We start from the raw sequence: 27,600 nt of genomic DNA, 5'->3' as shown, positions 1-27,600 counted from the left end.
TTGCTATACTCACCTGTCTGTCCCGTTCCAGCGCTGCGCGCCGCCATCTTCTGGCTACTCTGGCTGTGACTGTTCAGTTAGAGGGCGGCGTCATCGCGCCCTCTGAACTGGGAACGTCACAGCAGAGGACCCGGGAGACGGAGCCGCACGCAGCGCTGGAACGGGGGACAGGTGAATATACTTACCCTCCTGGCGGTCCCTGACTCTCCGGTGGAGATCGCGGTGTGCGTTCAGTGTTTACGCATACCGCGATCTCCTGGGAGCTTCACTCTGTGAGGCCCAGACTGCGCCGGTGCTTGCGCTTGCGCAGTCTATAAAGGCTTCGGACAGAGTGACGCTCCCAGCGTTATATTATATATATATATATATATATATATATATATATATAACGAAACCCAACTTTTCAGTAGAGATCGCCGACCGCCGACCCGATCCCAGAGTGGGATCGGGTCGGGTTTCACGAAACCCGACTTTGCTAAAAGTCGGCGATTTTTGAAAAGTGCCGATCTGTTTCGCTCAACCCTATTTAAGGGCAATAATTTTGGCATACAGTCCAACGGTCAATTTACAAATATAATAAACAAAAACCTTGTTAAGCATAAGAGAAAATAATGTTAGACATCTATGGAGATATGCTTGAAGACAGTTCACTTTGCAAAATTTGATGTAACACATTTTGTAACAGCAGGGAATTGTGTGGCAAAAATGCAGGTTGGGCACATGCCAGACAACTAGGCCTTGAGTTACCTAGGTATTCTTTAGTATTTTCAAACATGAACAAAACACTTTTAAAAATCTAATGATACACACAATACATACTATGCTGACACAAACACACACTGCATCTTTGAGCAATAAGAAACAAGCATGGTTCATGAGAAAATAAGAAATCAAACACAGGGAACATACTGGAAAGTACTAAGAATATTGTAAAGTGTATATGATAAGGTCCATTGGTCGACATAATAAAATATTTGTAGTTATTTCTATATTTTTTTGTTTATTGTTTGGTGGTCCCCTCCATATAGCATGACATTTTTTTCTTGGTGTTTACGTGTTTACACGCACCCATTGACTTTAATGGGTCCGTGTGATCCGTGTGCTCCCACGAACACTGACATTTCTCCGTGTTTGGCATACTGACACACGGTCCGCGAAAAATCAATGACATCTGCACAGACGCATTGATTTTAATGTGTCTACGTGTGTCAGTGTCTCCGGTACGTGAGGAAACTGTCACCTCATGTACCGGAGCCACTGACGTGTGAAACCGGCCTAATGCAGGAAATTGTTCTGATAAGCACAACAGTTAGAGGAGGACACAGGTGCTGACCCTTTCACTGCCATCATCTGTACTCCAAACGAGGATATTCTTACATCAATACAGCTGTAGGCAGGCAAAGTACTACCTAAAAACAGGGGTTCAGAAGTGAATTTGTTTTACAGCAATGAAGAAAAATCCTGTAATAAAGTGATTTGCAAAACTTCATAACTTTCCATGATGGACATTTTTTTTTTTAAAGGAAGTTTAGCTATTGTTAAGCAACAGTCCTTTCCACTGACCACCCACATTTTCTGAATTATATAAACAGTACATGTCAGAAGACTGATGACAGATTTTTTTGGCACCTTAGCCATGATACTACAGCCCTAATTTATCATTGCAGTTTTTTGTTTTAGTCACTTTACTGCTTTGTCTTGTTTAGGGTCCAAATTTTTCAAAATGTATAAATTTGTCAAAATTCCAAAATATGTCCTTTTTTCTGTCTGTTTTTGAGACTTTTTGATGCCAAAAGTCGCACATGGCGCAAAATGGTGCAAAAACTGAACTGGAGTGTAGTTGTGCCAAATTGTGACTTCTTAAAAAGTCGTAATTGATGAGTTAGGAGAAAATATCTGATGAAATAGCTAAATTCTACCCACAAAATGAAAAAAAACAGGCGAGCACATATAAAATAGACTTCCAAAAAGGCGCAAACAGAATAATAAATTGGGAGGAAACAAAAACAGATGCAAAACACTCAAAATTAGACATAAAAGCACAGAAGGCAATGATGAATAGGGGCCAATATATTTACCAATGTGATGATTGGTAGGAGTTCAGCAAAGAAAATACTTCTCTGCGCTGCTCTCGTCAACTAAAGTAAAGAACGTACAGGATTAAAAAAAAAGTTAAAAAGTGGTTTATTGATTCCCCAGATAATAAGTCAACGTATTTCAGGGTCATACAGATCTCCTTCATCAGGGTTAATTTTGCCATGTCAAATGTACGATGTAAAGGATTAATCCAATCAAAGCAGGTAATTGACGCCACAGAAAACAAGTCAACGCATTTCATTGTCGTACAGATACCTTTATGGGAACAATTAGCAAAATTGTTCTATCGATGGGGTCTGAAAACCCTGAAACGCATTGACATTCTCTAGTCTATTTTCAGAAAACATTTTCTTATTTAAATTGGCTATCTATTTTATCGCTCATCAAGTGTGCTCAGCATCGACCCATATGAGAACTAAAATGTAACCACTAATAAAAGTAAAGGTGAATACAGCAGGGTGTGGCAAGGGATCAAATAAAAAAATCTAAAAAAAATCTAGAAATTTCAGTTAATTTGGAAGCATCCAAGATATACTTAAAGACTTGACTCAAGCTTTAGCTACAGTGACATGTAAAAGTTTGGGCATCCAGGTCAAAATTACTGTTATTGTGAACAGTTAAGCAAGTTGAAGATTAAATGATCTCTAAAAGGCATAAAGTTAAAGATGACACACTTCCTTTGTATTTTACAAACAAAAATTCTTCTTTAACCCCTTAATCCCATATGACGTACTATCCCGTCAAGGTGACCTGGGACTTAATTCCCAGTGACGGGATAGTATGTCATATGCGATCGGCCGCGCTCACGGGGGAGAGCGCGGCCGATCGCGGCCGGGTGTCAGCTGACTATCGCAGCTGACATCCGGCACTATGTGCCAGGAGTGGTTACGGACCGCTCCCGGCACATTAACCCCTGGCACACTGCGATCAAACATGATCGCAGTGTTTCGGGGGCATAGGGAAGCATCGCGCTTCCCTGAGACGATCGGTACAAGGCGATGTGCTCACCTTGTACCAAGCGTCTCCTCCCTACTTCCGGTCCAGAGCAGGCGCTGATAACCAAGCAGCAGGACACACCAGATCGCTGATCTGACACAGTGCTCTGCAAAGTGTCAGATCAGCGATCTGTCACTATACAGTGATGTCCCCCCTGGGACAAAGTAAACAAGTAAAAAAAATACATTTTTAAATGTGTAAAAAAAAATAAAAATTCCTAAATAAAGAAAAAAATAAATTGTTCCCATAAATACATTTCTTTATCTATATAAAAAAAACAATGAAAGTACACATATTTAGTATTGCCACGTCCGTAACGACCTGACCTATAAAACTGTCCCACTATTTAACCCCTTCAGTGAACACCGTAAAAAAAAATTAAAAAAAAGAGGCAAAGAACAATGCTTTATCATACCCCCAAACAAAAAGTGGAATAACACGCGATCAAAAAGACAGATATAAATAACCATGGTACCGTTGAAAACGTCATCTTGTCCCACAAAAAACGAGCCACCATACAGCATCATCAGTGAAAAAATAAAAAAGTTACAGTCCTCAGAATAAAGCAATGCAAAAATAATTATTTTTTCTATAAAATAGTTTTCATTGTTTAAAAAGCGCCAAAACATAAAAAAATTACGTAAATGAGGTATTGCTGTAATCGTACTGACCCGAAGAATAAAACTCCTTTATCCATTTTACCAAACGCGGAATGGTATAAACGTCCCCCCCAAAAGAAATTCATGAAGAGCTGGTCTTTGGTCATTCTGCCTCACAAAAATCAGAATAAAAATCGATCAAAAAATGTCACGTGCCCGAAAATGTTACCAATAAAAAAGTCAACTCGTACCGCAAAAAACAAGACCTCATATGACTCTGTGGACAAAAAAATGGAAAAATTATAGGTCTCAAAATGTGGTAACGCAAAAAATATTTTTTGCAATGAAAAGCATCTTTTAGTGTGTGACAGCTGCCAATCATAAAAATCCGCTAGAAAACCCGCTATAAAAGTAAATCAAACCCCCCTTCATCACCCCCCTAGTTAGGGAAACATAAAAAAAAAATAATGTATTTATTTCCATTTTTCCATTAGGGTTAGGGCTAGGGTTAGGGCTAGGGTTAGGGCTAGGGTTAAGGCTAGGGTTAGGGTTAGGGCAAGGGTTAGGGTTAGAGCTAGGGTAAGGGTTGGGGTTATGGTTAGGGCTAGGGTTGGCGCTAAGGTTAGGGCTACAGTTAGGGTTGGGGCTAAATTTAGAGTTAGGGCTTGGGCTAAAGTTAGGGTTTGGGCTAAAGTTAGGGTTAGGGTTGGGGCTAAAGTTAGAGTTAGGGTTGGGGCTAAAGTTAGGGTTAGGGTTGGGGCTAAAGTTAGGGTTGCAGCTAAAGTTAGGGTTAGGGTTGGGGCTAAAGTTAGGGCTGGGGCTAAAGTTAGGGTTAGGGTTTGGATTACATTTACGGTTGGGATTAGGGTTACGGGTGTGTTAGGGTTAGGGGTGTGGTTAGGGTTATAATTGGGATTAGGGTTAGGGGTGTGTCAGGGTTAGGGGTGTGTGTAGGGTTACCGTTGAGATTAGGGTTAGGGGTGTGTTTGGATTAGGGTTTCAGTTAGAATTGGGGGTTTCCACTGTTTAGGCACATCAGGGCTCTCCAAACGCGACATGGCGTCCGATCTCAATTCCATCCAATTCTGCGTTGAAAAAGTAAAACAGTGGTCCTTCCCTTCTGAGCTCTCCCGTGCGCCCAAACAGGGGTTTACCCCAACATATGGGATATCAGCATACTCAGGACAAATTGGACAACAACTGTTGGGGTCCAATTTCTCTTGTTACCCTTGGGAAAATAAAAATTTGGGGGGCTAAAAAACATTTTTGTGGGAATTTTTTTTTTATTTTCACGCCTCTGCATTATAAACTGTAGTGGAACACTTGGGGGATCAAAGCTGTCAAAACACATCTAGATAATTTCCTTAGGGGTCTAGTTTCCAAAATGTTGTCACTTGTGAGGGGTTTCTACTGTTTAGGTGCATCAGGGGCTCTGCAAATGCATCGTGACGCCTGCAGACCAATCCATCTGAGTCTGCATTTTAAATGGCACTCCTTCCCTTCCGAGCTCTGCCATGCGCCGAAACTTTGGTTCCCCCCACATATGAGGTATCATCATACTCAGGACAAATTGGTCAACAACAATTGGGGTCCAATGGGGTCCAATTTCTCTTGTTGCCATTGGGAAAATAAAATTTTTGGGGGCTAAAAAAACATTTTTGTGGGAAAAAAAATAATTTTTATTTTCACGACTCTGCGTTAAAAACTGTAGTGAAACACTTGGGCGTTCATAGCTGTCAAAACACATCTAGATAAGTTCCTTGTGGGGTCTAGTTTCCAAAATGGTGTCACTTGTAGGGGGTTTCTACTGTTTAGGTTCATCAAGGGCTCTGCAAATGCAACGTGACACCTGCAGACCAATCCATCTAAGTCTGCATTCCAAATCCCCCCCCACATATGGGGTATCAACGTACTCAGGACAAATTGGACAACAACTTTTGGGGTCCTATTTCTCCTGTTACCCTTGGGAAAATACAAAACTGGGGGCTAAAAAATAATTTTTGTGAAAAAAAAATTATTTTTATTTTCACGGCTCTGCATTATAAACTGTAGTGAAACATTTGGGGGTTCAAAGCTGTCAAAACACAGCTAGATAGGTTCCTTAGGGGGTCTACTTTCCAAAATGGTGTCACTTGTGGGGGTTTTCAATGTTTAGGCACATCAGCGTTGTTTTTTTGCCTTGTGGAACCTTGTGGGAATAAAAGGACTAGAAATAGGAAAAACCCAATGTGGCTAAACAAAGAAGTAAGACAGGCAATTAACAGTAAAAAGAAAGCATTTACACTACTAAAGCAGGATGGCACCATTGAAGCTCTAAAAAACTATAGGGAGAAAAATACTTTATCTAAATAACTAATTAAAGCTGCCAAAAAGGAAACAGAGAAGCACATTGCTAAGGAGAGTAAAACTAATCCCAAACTGTTCTTCAACTATATCAATAGTAAAAGAATAAAAACTGAAAATGTAGGCCCCTTAAAAAATTGTGAGAAAAGTATGGTTGTAGATGACGAGGAAAAAGCTAACATATTAAACACCTTCTTCTCCACGGTATTCACGGTGGAAAATGAAATGCTAGGTGAAATCCCAAGAAACAATGAAAACCCTATATTAAGGGTCACCAATCTAACCCAAGAAGAGGTGCGAAACCGGCTAAATAAGATTAAAATAGATAAATCTCCGGGTCCGGATGGCATACACCCACGAGTACTAAGAGAACTAAGTAATGTAATAGATAAACCATTATTTCTTATTTTTAGGGACTCTATAGCGATGGGGTCTGTTCCGCAGGACTGGCGCATAGCAAATGTGGTGCCAATATTCAAAAAGGGCTCTAAAAGTGAACCTGGAAATTATAGGCCAGTAAGTGTAACCTCTATTTGTTGGTAAAATATTTGAAGGGTTTCTGAGGGATGTTATTCTGGATTATCTCAATGAGAATAACTGTTTAACTCCATATCAGCATGGGTTTATGAGAAATCGCTCCTGTCAAACCAATCTAATCAGTTTTTATGAAGAGGTAAGCTATAGGCTGGACCACGGTGAGTCATTGGACGTGGTATATCTCGATTTTTCCAAAGCGTTTGATACCGTGCCGCACAAGAGGTTGGTACACAAAATGAGAATGCTTGGTCTGGGGGAAAATGTGTGTAAATAGGTTAGTAACTGGCTTAGTGATAGAAAGCAGAGGGTGGTTATAAATGGTATAGTCTCTAACTGGGTCGCTGTGACCAGTGGGGTACCGCAGGCAGGGGCGGATTATCAGAGGGTCAATATGGGCGGTAGCCCAGGGCCCAGTGGTCTGGGGGGGCCCTGGGCTACCGCACTGTTGACCCTCTGATCATCTGTTATTCGAATGCCGCTGCCGGCGGCCGCCGCCGGCATTTATGTGCCCGCCCCCGGCCCCCTGCCGTAGCCGGTGGGCAGAGAGAGGGGGCCCGCATGGGGCCCCTTCTCATCTGCTCACCGGGCCCCTTCCGGCGCTGCCTGCGGCGGTTTCCTATTGACGTGCGGGCAAGCGCCCGCACGTCAATAGTTAACACCAGCCGCCAGCCAATTGGAGGCTGGCGGCTGATGTCGGCCGCAGGCGCACACGTCGCCGGCGTCTGACGTCATTGTCAGTCGCCGGCGAGTGTGCTCTGTTGGAGGGAGCTCACCGCGGCGCTGGAGCGAGGACAGGTGAGGAGACTTTGTTTTTTTTTTTTTTTTTTTTTTTACAACGGTGGACTGGACACACTGAGGGCAATGCTGGAGGACACTGGGGCAGATGGCTGGAGGACACTGGGGCAGATGGCTGGAGGACACTGGGGCAGATGGCAGGAGGACACTGGGGCAATGCTGGAGGACACTGGGGCAGATGGCTGGAGGACACTGGGGCAATGCTGGAGGACACTGGGGCAATGCTGGAGGACACTGGGGCAGATGGCTGGAGGACACTGGGGCAATGCTGGAGGACACTGGGGCAGATGGCTGGAGGACACTGGGGCAGATGGCTGGAGGACACTGGGGCAGATGGCTGGAGGACACTGGGGCAGATGGCAGGAGGACACTGGGGCAGATGGCTGGAGGACACTGGGGCAGATGGCTGGAGGACACTGGGGCAGATGGCAAGAGGACACTGGGGCAATGCTGGAGGACACTGGGGCAGATGGCTGGAGGACACTGGGGCAATGCTGGAGGACACTGGGGCAGATGGCTGAAGGACACTGGGGCAGATGGCTGGAGGACACTGGGGCAGATGGCTGGAGGACACTGGGGCAGATGGCTGGAGGACACTGGGGCAGATGGCAGGAGGACACTGGGGCAATGCTGGAGGACACTGGGGCAGATGGCTGGAGGACACTGGGGCAATGCTGGAGGACACTGGGGCAATGCTGGAGGACACTGGGGCAGATGGCTGGAGGACACTGGGGCAGATGGCTGGAAGACACTGGGGCAGATTGTTGGAGGACACTGGGACAATGCTGGAAGACACTGGGGCAATGCTGGAGGACACGGGCAGATGGCTGGATGACACTGGGGCAATGCTGGATGACACTGGGGCAGATTGCTGGATGACACTGGGACAGATTGCTGGATGACACTGGGGCAGATTGCTGGATGACACTGGGGCAGATTGCTGGAGGACACTGGGGCAATGCTGGAGGACACTGGGGCAATGCTGGAGGACATTGGGGCAGATTGCTGGAGCTGGAGGACACTGGGGCAATGCTGGAGACACTGGGGGAAATGCTGGACTTACTGGGGCAGATTTCTGGACACACTGGTGGTAATATTCTGGACACACTGTCTGGGGGCAATGCTGGACGCACTGGGGCAGATTGCTGGACACACTGTCTGGGGGCAATGCTGGACACACTGGGGGCAATATGCTGGAGACACTGGGGCAGATTGCTGGACACTGGGGCAATATGCTGGACATACTGGGGCAGATTGCTGGACACAATGGGGGCAGGACTGGAGGCATGGGCAGAATGTAGACACGGGGCATGATTGGAGACACGGGGCAGAATTAAAGACATGGGGCAGGATTGGATCATGTGGCAGGATGGATACGATGGAGACATATGGGGCAGGATGTGGAGATCATATGGGGTAGAATGGATACTCATGAGGGCAGGATGCGAGAACATATGGCTGGAGCCAGGAATGAGACACACGGGGCCAGGATGTGGAATATTATTACCATAGGGGCTAATTTAGGGATATTATTACTGCAGTGATGTATTTATTTTATTTTTTGAGTATACTGTTTTAAATGGGGGGCGGTCCTGTTACTGTGCAGAGTGACACTATATCACCTTTTTTTCTTCATGTGGTGTAATGTAGAAGTTGTGAAAATTAAGTAATGTGTTCTGCAAGCGGAGCTCGAGATAACTGTGTTATTTCCTGCAGAAACGAGTCCTGGCTGGGAGAAATGATGGCGGTCTGTGCTGGCTGAAAGATGAAGGACTTCACCTAGAGACGTCACTGGTGAGTCAGTGTTACCTATACACTGACACTATACAATGTATACTATATTGAGCTCCTGTGTATAATACCACCAGTGATCTCTGTATTACCTCTACACAGACACTGCATACTAAGTACAGATCTCCTGTGAATACTGGCACTTATGGTGATAGTATTGTGTTGTTGTTTTTTACTGATCAGTATTGTAGTATTCAGTCACTATGTGGTGGTAATATGTGGTCTGGAAATGGTGTTGTGGTATTTGTCCCTTGTATGTGATATTATTCGATCACTGTGGTTGTAATTTGTGGTCTGGTCATGGCGCGGTGGTATTTGATCCTTGTATGTAATATAATTCGATCACTGTGGTTGTAATTTGTGGTCTGGTCACGGTGCGGTGGTATTTGTTCCTTGTATGTGATATTATTGGTCAAAATATACCTAAATTGTATTGCAGATTCTAACAAATATTTAATAGGTTACAGTAGAGTAGGGCCCGGCCATTTTTCTGGAATAATCTGGTTCGGGTATATCATGACCCCCGTCATATGACCCCCGTCACATGACCCCCGTCACATGACCCCCGTCACATGACCCCCGTCACATGACCCCCGTCACATGACCGGGGGGGGCCCACAGTGTCTGAACAGCCCGGGGCCCTGGCTACCCTTAATCCACCCCTGACCGCAGGGGTCAGTATTGGGACCTGTTCTCTTCAACATATTCATTAATGATCTGGTAGAAAGTTTACACAGTAAAATATCGATATTTGCAGATGATACAAAACTATGTAAAGCAGTTAATACAAGAGAAGATAGTATTCTGCTACAGATGGATCTGGATAAGTTGGAAACTTGGGCTGAAAGGTGGCAGATGAGGTTTAACAATCATAAATGTAAGGTTATACACATGGGAAGAAGGAATCAATATCACCATTACACACTGAACGGGAAACCGCTGGGTAAATCTGACAGGGAGAAGGACTTGGGGATCCTAGTTAATGATAAACTTACCTGGAGCAGCCAGTGCCAGGCAGCAGCTGCCAAGGCAAACAGGATCATGGGGAGCATTAAGAGAGGTCTGGATACACATGATGAGAGCCTTATACTGCCTCTGTACAAATCCCTAGTTAGACCGCACATGGAGTACTGTGTCCAGTTTTGGGCACCGGTGCTCAGGAAGGATATAATGGAACTAGAGAGAGTACAAAGGAGGGCAACAAAATTAATAAAGGGGATGGGAGAACTACAATACCCAGATAGATTAGCCAAATTAGGATTATTTAGTCTAGAAAAAAGACGATTGAGGGGCGATCTAATAACCATGTATAAGTATATAAGGGGACAATACAAATATCTCGCTGAGGATCTGTTTATACCAAGGAAGGTGACGGGCACAAGGGGGCATTCTTTGCGTCTGGAGGATAGAAGGTTTTTCCACCAACATAGAAGAGGATTCTTTACTGTTAGGGCGGTGACAATCTGGAATTGCTTGCCTGATGAGGTGGTGATGGCGAACTCAGTCGAGGGGTTCAAGAGAGGCCTGGATGTCTTCCTGGAACAGTACAATATTGTATCATACAATTATTAGGTTCTGTAGAAGGACGTAGATCTGGGGATTTATTATGATGGAATATAGGCTGAACTGGATGGACAAATGTCTTTTTTCGGCCTTACTAACTATGTTACTATGTTACTATGTTTTTTGTTTTTTTTTTAACCGCGTTCACTGAAGGGGTTAACTAACAGGATAGTTTTATAGATGGGGTCGTTACGGATGTGGCGATACTAAATATGTGTACTTTTATTGTTTTCCTTTTTATTTAGATAAAAAAGTGTATTTATAGGAACAATATTTTTTGGGGGGGGGATTTTTTTTTTTTTACACATGTGAATATTTTTTTTTTTACAGTATAACATTGCCCCGGGGGCTGCAGCGATACCGACAACGATCCGGATCGCTGCAGCGTCGCTGTTTGGTCGCTGGAGAGCTCTCACACAGACAGCTCTCCAGCGACCAACTATGCTGGTAACCAGGGTAAACATCGGGTTACTAAGCGCTGGGCCGCGCTTAGTAACCCGATGTTTACCCTGGTTACCAGCGTAAAAGTAAAAAAAACCAAACAATACATACTTACATTCCGGTGTCTGTCCCTCGGCGCTCTGCTTCTCTGCCCTGTGTAAGCACAGCGGCCGGAAAGCACAGCGGTGACGTCACCGCTCTGCTTTCCGGCCGCTGTGCTTACACAGGGCAGAGAAGCAGAGCACCGAGTGACAGACACCGGAATGTAAGTATGTAGTGTTTGTTTTTTTTTTACTTTTACGCTGGTAACCAGGGTAAACATCGAGTTACTAAGCGCGGCCCTGCGCTTAGTAACCCGATGTTTACCCTGGTTACCAGCGAAGACATCGCTGAATCGGCATCACACACGCCGATTCAGCGATGTCAGCAGGAAGTCCAGCGACGAAATAAAGTGCTGGACTTTCTGCAGCGACCAACGACATCACAGCAGGATTCTGATCGCTGCTGTGTGTCAAACTAAACGATATCGCTAGCCAGGACGCTGCAACGTCACGGATCGCTAGCGATATCGTTTAGTGTGACGGTACCTTAAGATCACTGATCTGATACTTTGCTGTGCAGTGTGTCAGATCAGCGATCTGACATGCACAGCTGCAGGCTTCACAGTGCCTGCTCTGAGCAGGCGCTGTGAAGCCACCTCCCTCCCTGCAGGACCCGGATGCCGTGGCCATTTTGGATCCGGGCCTGCAAGGAGAAGGAGGAGGTAAAAGACCCTCGCAGCAACGCGATCACATCGCGTTGCTGTGGGGGTCTCAGGGAAGCACACAGGGAGCCCCCTCCCTGCGCGATGCTTCCCTATACTGTCGACACACCACGATCATGTGTGATCACGGTGTGCTGGGGGTTAATGTGCCGGGGCAGTCCGTGACTGCTCCTGGCACATTGTGCTGGATGTCAGCTGCGATAGTCAGCTGACACCCGGCCGCGATCGGCCGCGCTCCCCCCGTGAGCGTGGACGATCGCTATGACGTACTATCCCATCGGTGGTGATACAGGCCCACCCCACATCGACGGGATAGTACGTCATATGTCAGAAAGGGGTAAAGGGCATAAAATTCAAATTTGGAAAATTGCGAAATTTTCAAAATTTTTGCCAAATTACCATTTTTTTCACAAATAAACGCAAGTTATATCGAAGAAATTTTACCACTATCATGAAGTACAATATGTCACGAGAAAACATTGTCAGAATCGCCAAGATCCGTTGAAGCGTTCCTCATAAAGGGACAGTGGTCAGAATTGTAAAAATTGGCCTGGTCATTAACGTGCAAATTACCCTTGGGTCTTAAGGGGTTAATATTTTAAAAATTTAAAAATCAAAAAAGGGCAGATGCAATAGTTTTGGCACCCTGTATGGTTAGTGCCTAGTTGCACTCACTTTTGAAAGTATCACACATTGTAAACACTTTTTGTAGCCTGCCAAGAGTCTTTCAATTTTTGTTTGAGGGATTTTCATCCACAATTCCTTGGAAAATTCTTCCAGTTCTGTGAGGTTATTGGGTCATCTTGCATTTTGACAAATTTATACATTTTGAAAAATTTGGACCCTAAACAAGACAAAGCAGTAAAGTGACTGAAACAAAAAACTGCAATGGTAAATTAGGGCTGTAGTATCATGGCTAAGGTGCCAAAAATGTCTGCCATCAATCTTCTGACATGTACTGTTTATATAATTCAGAAAATGTGGGTGGTCAGTGGAAAGGACTGTTGCTTAACAATAACTAAACTTCCTTTTAAAAAAAAAAAAATGTCCATCATGGAAAGTTATGAAGTTTTGCAAATCACTTTATTACAGGATTTTTCTATTGTGAGGTTTAGCCACAGATTTTCAAAGATGTTCAGATCAGGGGAATCTAAGGGTCATTGTAAAACATTCAACACTTTTTGAGGTACTCTATTGTGGATTTTGATGTTTGTTTAGGATCATTATCTATTTATAGAAACCATCCTTTTTTCAACTTCAGCTTTTTTTTTTTTCTTTACAGATGGTGGTATATTTGCAGCAACAAATCCATTCCTCCCTCCACCTGTGAGATGTTCACCGTGCCATTGGCTGCAATACAACCACAAAGCATGATTGATCCACTCCCATGCTTAATGGCTGACGAGATGTTCTTTTCCTGAAATTCTGCGCCCTTTTTTCTACACACATACCGTATATACTCGAGTATAAGCCGACCCGAGTATAAGCCGACCCCCCTAATTTTGCCACAAAAAACTGGGAAAACTTATTGACTCGAGTATAAGCCTAGGGTGGAAATGCAGCATTTACCGGTGAATTTCAAAAATAAAAATAGATCATTATTTCCCCATAGCTGTGCCATATAGTGCTCTACACCATTCATATTTCCCCATAGGTGTGAACCATATAGTGCTCTGCACCGTTCATTGTGCCCCCTAGCTGTGCCATATACGGTGCTCTGCACCGTTCATTGTGCCCCATAGATGTGCCATATACGGTGCTCTGCACCGTTCACTGTGCCCCATAGCTGTGCCATATACGGTGCTCTGCACCGTTCACTGTGCCCCATAGCTGTGCTGTGCCATATACGGTGCTCTGCACCGTTCACTGTGCCCCATACATAGCTGTGCTGTGCCATATACGGTGCTCTGCACCGTTCACTGTGCCCCATAGCTGTGCTGTGCCATATACGGTGCTCTGCACCGTTCACTGTGCCCCATAGCTGTGCTGTGCCATATACGGTGCTCTGCACCGTTCACTGTGCCCCATAGCTGTGCTGTGCCATATACGGTGCTCTGCACCGTTCACTGTGCCCCATACATAGCTGTGCTGTGCCATATACGGTGCTCTGCACCGTTCACTGTGCCCCATAGCTGTGCTGTGCCATATACGGTGCTCTGCACCGTTCACTGTGCCCCATAGCTGTGCCATATACGGTGCTCTGCACCGTTCACTGTGCCCCATAGCTGTGCCATATACGGTGCTCTGCACCGTTCATTGTGCCCCATAGCTGTGCCATATACGGTGCTCTGCACCGTTCACTGTGCCCCATAGCTGTGCTGTGCCATATACGGTGCTCTGCACCGTTCACTGTGCCCCATAGCTGTGCTGTGCCATATACGGTGCTCTGCACCGTTCACTGTGCCCCATAGCTGTGCTGTGCCATATACGGTGCTCTGCACCGTTCACTGTGCCCCATAGCTGTGCTGTGCCATATACGGTGCTCTGCACCGTTCACTGTGCCCCATAGATGTTCCACATAAATTTGTGCCGCCGATGCCGCAATAAAGAAAAAAAAACACATACTCACCTCCCTTGATTGCAGCTCCCGGCGTCTCGTTCCGGCGCCTCCATCTTCCCGGCGTCTCTGCTCTGACTGATCAGGCAGAGGGCGCCGCGCACACTATATGCGTCATCGCGCCCTCTGCCTGAACAGTCAGAGAGCAGAGACGCCGGGAAGATGGAGGCGCCGGCCGGGAAGATGGATCGGCGCCCGGCGGCTGGAACGAGGACAGGTGAATATGCTATACTCACCTAGTCCTGGCGATCCTCGCGCTGTCCCCTCCTGTCTTCGGTGCCGCAGCTTCTTTCTCTATCAGCGGTCACCGGCACCGCTGATTAGAGAAATGAATAAGCGGCTCCGCCCCTATGGGAGGTGGAGCCGCTTATTCATTTCTGTAATGAGCGGTCCCACGTGACCGCTGAAGAGAGGAAGAAACTGCAGCGCCGAAGCCCGTGGGACGGCAGGGACAGCGCGAGGATCGCTGGGACTAGGTAAGTATACCTCAGCGCCCTCACCCCCTCACCCGCCGACCCCACCGCTACCGTGACTCGAGTATAAGCCGAGGGGGGCACTTTCAGCCCAAAAATTTGGGCTGAAAATCTCGGCTTATACTCGAGTATATACGGTACCTTTATTCATTTTGGCTCAGGAGTTCAATATTAACCTCATCGGTCCACAGGACTTGTTCCAAAATGCATCAGGCTTATTTAAATGTTATTTTGCATACTTCTGATGCTGAATTTTATGTTGAGGACATAGGAGAGGTATTCTTCTGAGGACTCTTCCATGAAGGCCATATTTGTGCAGATGTCTTTGAACAGTAGAACAATGTACCACAACTCCAGAGTCTGCTAAACCTTTCTGAAGGTCTTTTGCAGGCAAGTGGAGATTCTGATTTGCCTCTCTAGCAATCCAAAGAGCAGCTCTCACTGAAATTTTGCTTGGTCTTCCAGACCTTATCTTGGCCCCCACTGTTCCTGTTAACTGCCATTTCTTAATTACATTTCGAACTGAAGAAAGCGCAACTTGAAAACTCTTTGCTATCTTTTCACAGCCTTCTCCTGCTTTGTGGGCATCCGCCTTTTACATTTTCAGAGTGTTGGGCAGCTGCTTAGAAGAACCCATGGCTGCTGTTTTTGGCACTAGGTTAAAGGAGGTTGGGATTTTATTAAACTGTGAAATTTGCATCACCTTTCCCTTCCTAATGTTGATAGTGAATAAGCCATAACCCTAACAGGCTAATTAAGGTCTAAAAACTTGGTCAAAGTTATCTGAGCTCCTAAATCTCCACAGGTGCCCGAACTTTTTCATTGGACCATTTTGCTTTTTGTATATATATATATATATATATATATATATATATATATATATATATATATATATATATATATATATATATTCCCTAAGATACACTGGAAATGTGTCATCTTTGGCCCTTTTAGAGATCATTTCATCTTTAACTTGCTTAACTGTTCACAAGAACAGTAATTTTGACCAGGGATGTCCAAACTTTTACATGCTACTCTATACCCTTACCTCTCAAGGAAAAGACTATCTTATTTATTCCATTAAAAATCACGGAATCTGCAGTGAAGCATCCTAAAATAGGCTCCAACACAGATACAAACATATCCGAAAATATGGCAGAATGCATGTGTTTTATAAAAAAAGGAGTCCAAAAACACGTAAAAGAATACTGTAATACTTTAGTAAGAATGACAATTTGTGGGTCGGTGTTTGAAAAGTTTTGTCTCTATTTAAATTTGAAAGGTTTTTTATTCATTATTATTTTAGATTCAGAGATAGGAAAATTGCGTAACCACTTTCTATTAGTTGCATAGTATTTCAATGAAATCTGTATACTGCAAAGGGTTTCTTCTGTTATGCTTGAAATGTCTGTGGAATTCTCGCAATTGAAATCCATGGACTAAAAAGCCGCATTAACAAGGAGAAGATTGATCTTGCCTTCAGAAATACTGTATATTTAAAGGTAGGTAAGGTGAGTAAGCGGATAAAAGATTGCACTCTGCAACCTTGTTTAAACATATTTTGCTTTGTATACACTAAGGGCAATCAATCATACATACTGGGAAGCATGGATAGCTCTGTCTCACAAAAACATATGATCCACTGGGATCAGGCAATAACTGAAGGATCTGAAGCAAAGCAGAACATTTTTCATAATTTCTGCACTATACATGGGTTGTAAAATAAAATTGTTAAATTAAAATGAGCTTCATGTTTCAATTTCTTACATTTTAGGGTAAATGAGAAGAAAGTCTGATGCAAAGCATGTAGACAGAATTAGAAAAATGTAAAAAAACAACCCAACCTAACCAAGAGGGCATTATTGTTATTTGATCTATTAGTCATATTTAAAGGGCTATTCAGGTCCTATAGATAGGATAGATGCATGATACCTGCCAATCAAGCATGCATCAGTAGATGTGACATTATCCAAATACTTTCCGATCCAGAAGAGAATGGAGATGGAATAACCCTTTAATTAATATTTAGTTTAATGACAATAATTCTGTATTCAACCCCTTCCCACATTAGGATATGAATAAACTTCCTGGCAGAAGGCCACAAGTGTGAATAAGGCTCAAGACCTGAGTCTTCTCTACACATGGTAGATACCAGATATGTTATATAATCGGAACCTGTATTTAACAGCTGAGATCCAGCCAAGCCTGTTAACCATTCAAATGCTGGTCAATCTCTTAAAGTAGCATTTAAATGGAGCAGATCCTGGTGCTTGCGTGCACTGGCTCCCACCTGCCCCCGCAATGTAATCTCAGGGTACCGGTGGGTTATTGTCATAGTCAGAGGCGTGCTGGAAGCCCCAGAAAGCAGCCATTGTGGTACTCAAGTAAAGCTCAGGCATAAGCTGAGCTCAATAGGAGGAAATTAATTTTCTATATAATTTCGGCATACTCTGCCTTTTTCAAAGAAAGTCTATAATAACAGAACAAAACAAATACATTTTACATTATTACAATCCATTTGGTCAAAAATGACAAAATTTTGACAAGATGTGTGGCTGAATAAATCTCTTCAGAAAAAAAAAGATTTTTTTGGTGAGGAAAAGACAACGGAGACCCCATATAACAAAAGTAACACCGTGAAAGTAATGAAAGAAGAGATAGAATTATTTTCATTTTTTTATTGATTGATCCAAACACGAATATCCTACAGGACAAAGGAGAAGGGATGTGAAGGTAAAGGAAAAAAAAAGGGATGCACAATAAAAGAAAATCCCAGGATCAAATAAAGGTAGTGTATAACCGTGAGCGTATAGCTCAGTCTTCAGGGTGGTGAGCTGAATTTTTTCTCTTTCGCTTTTATTCTTCTTTAACCAATGTTTTGTAGAGCAACTTGCCCACTCTTTTTTGAGATTCAGCTCAAGGACAGATGTCCTGATGTTTTAATTTAGAATTTGCTGTAATTAAGTTTGCCATAATGTGGCGTACATGTAAGAAGCTAGCAGGAAAGTGGGATGCAGTGACGGATGGGAGGCAGAGCAAGGGTTAACAGAGGGACTTAATTTAACTGCGTTACTCCATGCAAGGAGGTAAAGGTTAGACAGAATAAAGGGAATAGGATGTCGAGAGTCAAAAGGTTATACAGGGGAGACAAACAGTACGGTAAGTCACAGGATATTCTTGATGTGAAGAACAGCGGTTCAAAATAAAGGCAGTTCGTTAACACGTGTCAAGAAGTCCTTAAACTGCAGCTCCTGCTGCAAACTCAAAACCGCTGGCAACGGCTGGTGCGGTGTCCTTTCCAGGAAAACACTGTGGACCGATGGATGGTCCGTCTTCTGGCAACAATGATCGGTCTCTGGTACCCTCCACTGCCCCTTGTTGACATACAGATGTGGCTATTAAAGGCACCGGCTACAGACCTGTATGAGCCCAATGTGGCTCTGAAAAACTGTCTTAACTGACGTAGTAAGGTCACAAGGGTCAGAACAACTATAATGTGTCCCCATCAGGGTGCAGGTGTCAGTCTTATATGTGGTCTCACTTGGGCAGCGTGCATGTGGTACTCACAGTCACGTTGTATACAACACCTAATATTCTTTGGCTGTCACTGAACACACACTACTCATCCTGCTCTCCCTGGTCCCCACTGTTGGCGGCGGGTGATGCTGGTCTCTTTAGCACTGGTATTGTCAGTTGGAGCACTCCTCTCTGTAGCTACTGCAACACCCGGTTCGGCTCCGCTCTGTGCATGGCTTTGCACACCTCTATTCTGCACAGCTCTGCTCCATACAGCTCTGTTCTGCCCGACTCTGCTCTATATGGCTCTGCTCGGCTCTGCTTTGTATGGCTCTGCTCTGACTGCTCTGTATGGCTCTGCTCTGCCCAGCTCTCACTCTCCTGGTTGCGGCTGAGCACACTTCTCACTGCTCTGTGCTGGCCCTACATTGCTCTGCTTTGAGCGCTTTTTTCCTCTTTCCTGCTGCCCCCTTTCACAGCAGGAAACCCCTACTCTCCAGAGCTTCCCTCAGGCCACAGGTGAGGTCCGTCTCACTCAGGCTTCCCCCTGGGAACATTGGATGCAGCCTCTCTAGTTCCGGACACGGCATGCAGGTACCTGTGGTCCGGTCAACCTCCCTACATTCTCCCTCTCTTTTACCTCGCCATTCCACGGGTGAGGATTCATCGGACTCCACATTGCTCGTCTTAGGGCCAACAGCTGCCCACAATTTTTGCAAGTCCTCCTGCCTTTCTGGCTCTATCTTCTCCCAATAAGGCCTGTTGAGGTCACTTCAACCTTCGAGTGAATTGGTCTCATATCTCTGCAACATCAGTCATTTTCACACCTTTCTTCTTCTTTTTCCTTTTCTTAGCTTTGTTGCCAGCAGACGGGTCGTCCTTCTGGTCTTCTTTGGAAACCTTGGGAGCTTCTGGCTCAGACTTCGCAGTCTGTGAACTAAATACTGGCAATTCTTCTCCAAAGCACCCCCTCTCTTTGACAGGCGCACTCTCATCAAGACTGAAATTGGATGGATTAAGGCCATGCAGACTGGATCTTTCACAGTCCTAGCTGGGTACTGCGGGCATCCCTTCCCATTGCTTCTCAGCCATACTCTGCCTCTCCTGGCTGCTTTGTCTCTTCTAACCGGTCAAGATCTTCAGGGCTGTCGGGCGGCAAACTTTCCACTTCAGAAACTTTCCACTTCACAAACGGGAATCGTGGAAGTGGACGTACTGGGAACACTTGGCACTTGTTCCCTTTCTACGGGTTCCCGTCACAGGCAGGGACACGACAGGCTTTGGTGGATTATTTGATTAGATACCTCTTCTTTCCCTTTGGGTTGGTCTTCATGGAAGGCACCCTTGGATCCAGTTTGGAGTGTCACCAGACTCGATTCTTCATATTCTAGAGCTGCTGGAGGTAATGTCCCAGAAACTTTGTTGTCTTCACAATCTACCACTTCTGATGGAGGTACCTCAGGAGCATTTTGCAACTCTTCCATTAAATCAGGGTCTTTTGAGCCGACGACTGGCACAATGTCCACTTCAGAGAGCAAGTTAAGCGATTCTTTCTGCTCATAAACAGGAACTGTGGTAGTTTCAAGGACAGCCTCCTCCAGCTTTTCAACTTTTACCCATACTTTCTGTATTCCCTGACGTAATTTGTGGGTCCACATCGGCTCTTCCTCGTTTGGGCTGGGTACTCTGCAACATCGGACCATACCTATCAAGGCTGCAACCCCCTGTTCCTGCTCGCCTATGCACACCTCTGCCCTAATTTCTGCAAAAGTCATGCGTGGATTAGCTCGCAGGTACTCACGCAATGCCAGCCCCAGCAGCACTTCTCTCAAGCCCGTCACCAACTGGTCTCGCAGCACTACATCAGGGGGTCCTATGCCTATGCCGTCTTATTTTAGAGTCGTGGTGTGTAATTCCTGTAGTGCATTCATGTACTGCGTCACAGTCTCCCCCTCTCTCTGCATGCAGCAAAAGAGATGCGTCCTCAGTTCCCCTGCGTCATTGGGGTCTCCATGGATCTCTTCAAGTATTTTCAGTACCTTGTCAAAGGTGTCTCGTGCCTGGGGGGTTGTAGCATGATGGAATTCCTCGCCTCTCCATCTAGGGCCATTATGGCAACCGCCGCCTCTGATGTAGGAGTCATGGGGTACATCCACATCATCCCCCTACCCCGATCAGTCCAGCTGCATAACCGAACATTGCTCCATGTCAACTTGGGGAGATTACGCAAAATTGTCCGCAGCGGTATACTGGCCCTTGGGGAACTCCCATCCGCTTGGTCTGCCACCCCGTGTCTGTAGACTGCATCCTGCCGGCTACACTAAATGTAACAAGCTAGCAGAAACGCGGGATGTAGTGACGGATGGGAGGCAGAGCAAGGGTTAACAGAGGAATTTAATTTAGCAGCGTTACTCCACGCAGGGAGGTTAAGGGTTAGACAGCATAAATGGAAAAGGATGTCGGGAGACAAAGGGTTATACAGGAAAGACAAATAGTACATTAAGTCAAAGGATCTTCTTGAGGTGAAGAACAACGGTTCAAAGTAAAGGCAGTTCATTAACATGTGTGTCTGGAAGTCCTTAAAGAGCAGCTCCTACCGGCAATGGCTGGCGTGGTGCCCTTTCCAGGAAATACTGTGGATCGATGGTCCGTCTTCTGGCGACAGTGGTCGGTCTCTGGTACCTTCCACTGCCCCTTGTCCATATACAGATGTCGCTATTAAAGGCATGGGCCAGAGACCTGTACGAACCCAACGTGGCTCCGAAAAACTGTCTTAACTGACGTAGTAAGGTCACAAGGGTCAGAACAACTATAGTGCATCCATGTCAGGGTGCAAGTGTCAGTCTTATATGTGGTCTCGCTTGGGCAGTGCGTGGTACTCACGGTCACGTCGTCTACGGAACCTGATATTCCTTGGCTGTCACTGGACACACACCGCTCGTCCCACTCTCCTTGGTCCCCACTGTTGGCAGTGGGTTATGCTGGTCTGTTTAGCGCTGGTGCTCTCGGTCAGAGCACTCATCTCTGTGGCTACTGTGACACCTGGTTTGCTCTGCTCTGTGTGCACGGCTCTGCTCCATATGGCTCTGCTCTGCCCGGCTCTGGTCTATATGGCTCTGCCCTGCCCGGCTCTGCTCTGTATGGCTCTGCTCTGCCTGGCTCTGCTCTGTATGGCTCTGCTCTGCCCGGCTCTCACTCTCCTGGTTGCAGCTGAGCACACTACACCCCTCAATTCAGCACCCCCCCCGTCCTTCAGGCCGTCTGCAGCACTCTCTGAAGGGGGAAGCCGAGCACGCTCCTCACTGCTCTGTGCTGGCCCCACACTGCTCTGCATTTCCTCTATCCGTCCGCCCCCCCTCACCCGTCACAGCAGGAAGCCCTCCTCTCCGGAGCTTACCTCAGGCCACAGTGGGAGGTCCGTCCAACTCAGGCTTCCCCCCGGGAACAGTGCATGCAGCCTCTCTAGTTCCAGACCCGTCATGCAGGTACATGTGGTCCAGTCAGCCTCCCTACATACAGTTCACACAAAGCTTTATTGTATATAACAATGGCTTTCACAGTGTATTCATGGTCAATAGCAACAAGAAATTATATTGTTAGTACGTTGTTGCTATATTGCATATTATTAAAATAAAGTGGTTTATTGGGAGTTAACATTGATGGCCTGTACTTCAGGGAGGTAATTATGCACCACTTACAGGCCAAACAGCAAGACATTTCTTAGAATGACTCCTTACAATGGGTACTGTACTCCCTGAAGATTCATAAGCAGTCTACTATATGACCTTACCTATATGCTGCCTCATGTTCTTTTAACAGGGTGGACATCTTTCCTTTACTTCCATATTAACTAACCATGTTTCCACCTGAACCAGAAGACCATACTGTGATCCACCACTGACGTACTTTATAAAGTAGCAAGGAGACTAGGTTTATGTATTTTCTCAAAAGTTTTCAATATCAAGTAGAAGATTAAGTGGAAGTGAGATGTAAGGCCATCAGCTTATGTAGACTTCTTTCATGCCATCCATGGCTTACCACTCTCTTACCACCAAGGTGTTTATACACATACTGTATGAATATAAAGTAATGCTTATTTATCACAATGGACGGGAATACATCACTTTTTCATTTCTAGGGGAAAAAAAGACATTTTCAAACTGTGATAGGTAATGTGGCTGGTGATCGACTCCAACCCCAGGGTCACAGAAGCTTGGCAGACTGATGGCTTTTCCTATATGCTCTTGAACTTTACCATAACTGGCTTTACTGATCAATAAAACCTCCTCTTGGCTCTCACAATTATGATCCTCAGTGCTCTCGGTATTTTTAGCAGACCATTTTAATTGATTGCTTACTGCAGGTACACTGATCTTTATATCATGTGAAAGCCACAGGGAACCTTTAATTGTGACCCATCTGACAGTTCACAACAACTTTCGATTCCATACGATGCTTCTTTCATGAAGAATAGAATGGGAAACTCGGTGGATAATAGTGTAAATTATATCGAGCATAGACAATATTAACCGTTTCATGACAGCTTAAGGTATTTATGCCCAGAGCAAGGTTCTATACTTTGAAATACTGCATTATAAAATATATATTTTTTTTTATTAGGAAAAGCACTAAAGCAGATGTGGCTGGAAAATAACAGACTAAAATGGAGATAATTGTTTTATGTTGGCATTACAAAAATTCCTTATGGGACTATATTAATGCATGAGCATTTGACACCCTTGAAAAATGTGCTCATGCCTCATTGAATGTCTAAAATTGGTGCCTGTGGGTGTACAGAGATGTGCACTTTATGGTGTGATGGATCCAAATTACATTTTTAAAAATTTTAATTTTTTTTATATATATACTATTTTTTACCTTAATTTTTATTTTGTTCGTTCTTAGATTTTACTGTAATTATTTTTTTTAACCTTAAGGCACCGGTTAGTAGAAAACACTACCTATATGTGCAAGAACAATATATGAGCCCTTTGCAGTGTCTGATTGATGCAAGCATGTGAAGGGTTCTAGCAGGAAAGTGGGATGCAGTGACAGACGGGAGGCAGAGCAAGGGTTAACAGGTTTATTTACAGGGAAAATACTCCACGCAGGGAGGTAAAGAGTTAAACAGTGCAAGTGGCAAAACTGAAGTACGATGGTACCAATGATGACAATATGGTAACAAGGGTAACAGGAAGTCCAAACACTGCAGCTCCTGCTGCATACTCTATAGCACCGGCAACGGTGGGCACGGTGTCCTTACTAATGGGGTTCAGCACACAACAATACCCTGTCTTCTGGTGACAGTGGTCAGTGTCTGATACCTTCCACTGCCCCTAGTCCATATACTGTAGTGGACAACTGACGGTGGGGGGCCACAGTCCTGTACGAGCCCAGAGTGGCTCTATTAACATATGCTGGCAAGATTAGGTCACAAGTGTCTGGGCTGATATTAACTAGCACAGTCAGGTGTAGCTGACGGTCATGCTTGGGTCTCTGTCAAACAGCACATGCACGGCACTCACTATCCTGGAGCAACTGGCATCTGGCTTTATGGTGGTCACTGGGCACACACTGCCCATCTCTCTCTGGTCCCCGCTGTCTATGGCGGGGGTCAGCGGGTGCTGGTCTGTGTGGCGCTGGTGTTCCCTGGACAGAGCACCCCTCTCATTGGCTGCTGCAGCACCCGGCTTGGCTCTGCTCTGTGGACACGGCTCTGCAAAACTCTGTTCCACATGGCTCTGCGCTGCACGACTCTCTCCCCAGGCAACGGGGGCTCCTTCTATATGGCGTGTCGCCAAGTCAGTCCTCTCAGGTGGGGAAGCAGAGCGCAGCGCTCACCATTCTGTGCGCTGCTCTCTGCCAGCGCCAGACTGCTCAGCTTTGCGCGCACTCCTCCCCTCTTACTCCTTCGCTGTGTGCGTTTCTTTTGCTCTTCCAACCCTCCTGGGACAGCAGGAAGCTCTGTCCCACTCAGGCTTTCCCCAGACAGCAAGGGAAGGTCCGCCCTACTCAGGCTTTCCCCCGGGAACAGAGGATGCAGCTCTTTCAGTTCCGGACCCGGCATGCAGTTACCCGCGGTCCGGTCTATCTCCTTATATTCTCCCTCTCTTTTAGCTTGCCATTCCACAGGCGAGAACTCTTCATGCTCCTTTTCCCTCTTTTGAGAGGAGACTGACACCCGCAATTTTTGCGTCCTCTGCTAATTTTCTTCTTCCACCAACTGCCAAAAGAAACGGTCTAGTAGTTGCTCATTAGTCAAGTCAAGAAATTCTTTCTCTTCGTCATCGATAGCTTTAGGAGTAAATTCCTCAGAGGAACTTTGTGCTGTCTCCTTAGGTTTTTCAGCACCTTCCATCATCTTCTTTTACTTCTTCTTGGTTTTGCTGCCAGCAGACATTTGAATAGATGGTTTGCCCTTTTCTTTTTCATCAGCGGAAACCTTAGTGACTTCTTGCTTGGGTTCCTCAGCTTGGGGACTTAGTACTGGCAATTCTCCTCCATAGCTCCCCCTCTCTTTGACAGGCGCACTCCTGTGAGAACTGGAATCAGATGAATTAAGGCCATGCAGACCGGACCCTTCGTCATCCGTGCTGGGCTCTGCGAACGTCAGTCCCCATTGTTTTTCAGCCTCACTCTCTGTCTCACACAGCTGCTTCATATATTTCATCCGGTCAGGATCTCGCAAGCTGGTGGCGGGCAAACTTTCCACTTCAGAGAATGGTGCTAGTGGTTCTTCCTCCTCACCATTGGGAACCTCGGGATCGAGTGTTCTCAGGATCACTTGGTGCTTTCTCCCCTTCTGCGGGAAATTGTGGTAGGCAAAGTAGCGATTTACTCCGGTGGACCGCTCGGGCAGATGTCCCTTCTCCTTCAGGTTCAATCTCACAGATGGGACCATCAGATCCTGCTTGGAGTTCCACCAGACTCACCTCCATGTGCCTGGACAGCGTAGACATCTCACCATGGCCAGTCAACACTTTCTCCTTCTCTTCTCGACATCTATCGTCGTGACTCTGCCTGGCTCTAGGTGCGGCTTCTCTCCTCTCGCCATACCATTTTTCCCAGAGGCGGCATTCTTTCCAATTAGCAGAACCTTCCGAGGGATGGGCGTATCTGCTCCATCTGTCTCGGGTAGGTCAACTTCTGGACAGGTGTCCCAGTTTTCCACACGTCCAACACCCTCTTCTGCACGTGTCAGGTGGGCGTGTTGGTCGGATCACCATCCTCTACGGGAAGCATACTTCCTCTAACTTCGCTTTTCTCCCCACGATATGAGGTTGAATTCGGAAGCTGCTGCAGTTATTTTCATGCTCTGCACCTCTCCTCTAACCTCTTTCATCTGTTGACGTGAGTTACTTCGGGGTATGGCATTGGTCTCCAAGGTGGCAATATAGACTTCCTTCAGGTTCTCCATTGATGTCCATATTTTTTCCATTCCTTGCTGTAATTCGCAGGACCACTTTGGTTCTTCCTCGTAGTGGGTGGGTACCTTACAACTTTGGACCATCCCTGTCAAAGCAGCAATCTCCTGCACCTGCTCACCTATGTGTGCCTCTGCCCCAATGTCAGCAAAAGTCATGTGTGGGTTAAGTCGCAGGTGCTCACACAGAGCCTGCCCAAGCAGCACATCTCTCAGGCCCATCACTAACTGGTCTCACAGCACTATATCGGGGAGTCCTAAGCCTATGCCATCTTTCTTAAGAATTGCAGTGTGTAGCTCCTATAGCACATTCATGTACTGCGTCACAGTCTCTCCCTCTCTGAATACGCCTAAATAAACGCGTGCGTAACTTTACTACAGCCGCGAGGTCTCCATGTGTCTCTTCAAGTATTTGCAGTACTTTTTCAAAGGTGTCTCGCACCTGGGGAGGTCATAGCATGATGGACTTCCTAGCCTCTTCGTTCAGAGCCATCATGGCAACCTTCGCCTCTAACGCAGGAGTCATGGGGTGCATCATCATCATCCCCATGACCCACTCAGTCCAGCTCCATAATGGAACATTGCTCCCTATGAACTTGGGGAGATTATTCAATATTGTCCGCAATAGTACTGTGGCTCTTGGGGCACCCATGACCGCTTGGCCTGCCACCCTCGCATCCATAGACTGCATCCTGCCGAGTAAGCCAAGTGAAGGGTTCCAGCAGGATCGTGGATGCAGTGACAAACGGGAGGCAGAGCAAGGGTTAACAGGTTTATTTACAGTACAGGGAAAATACTCCCTGCAGGGAGGTAAAGAGTTAAATAGTGCAAGTGGCAAAACTGAAGTATGATGGTATCAATGATGACAATATGGTAACAAGGGATACAGGAAGTCCAAACACTGTAGCTCCTGCTGTGTACTCCATAGCGCCAGAAACAATGGGCGCGGTGTCCTTACTAATGGGGTTCAGCACACAACAATACCCTGTCTTCTTGTGACAGTGGTCAGTCTCTGATACCTTCCACTGCCCCTAGTCTATATACTGGAATGGCCAACTAACAGTGGGGGCAACAGTCCTGTAGGAGCCCAGAGTGGCTCTATTAACATATGCTGGCAAGATTAGGTCACAAGTGTCTGGGCCGATATTAACTAACACAGTCAGGTGTAGCTGACAGCCATGGTATTGTCTCTCTCAAGCACCGCGCGCGCCATACTCACTATCCTGGAGTGACTGGCACATGGTTGTATGGCAGTCACTGGGCACACACTGCCCATCTCTCTCTCTCTGGTCCCCGCTGTCTACGGCGGGCGTCAGTGGTCGCTGGTCTGTGTGGCGCTGGTGCTCCGTGGATGGAGCACTCCTCTCTTTGGCTGCTGCAGCATCCGGCTTGGCTCTGCTCTGTGGTCATGGCTCTGCAATACTCTGCTCCACACGGCTCTGCTCTGCACGTCTCTCTCCACAGACAACAGGGGCTCCTTCTATACCGCCCATCGCCAAGTCAGTCCTCTCCGGTGGGGAAAGCAGAGTGTGCCACTGACCATTCTGCGCGCTGAGCTCTGAGCTGCTCTCCGCCAGTGCCACACTGCTCAGCTTCATGAACTTCCTCCCCTCTTAGGCTACGTTCATGTTTGGGGTTGAGTCTGCAGCATATCATCCGCAACCGCAAATACATGCAAAAAACGCTTGCTAAACGCATGATAACGC

The sequence above is a fragment of the Ranitomeya imitator genome, chromosome 6 (assembly GCF_032444005.1).
Source record: "Ranitomeya imitator isolate aRanImi1 chromosome 6, aRanImi1.pri, whole genome shotgun sequence".
NCBI classification, from domain to species: Eukaryota; Metazoa; Chordata; class Amphibia; order Anura; family Dendrobatidae; genus Ranitomeya; species Ranitomeya imitator.
Note: the sequence above shows the minus strand (reverse complement) of the source record.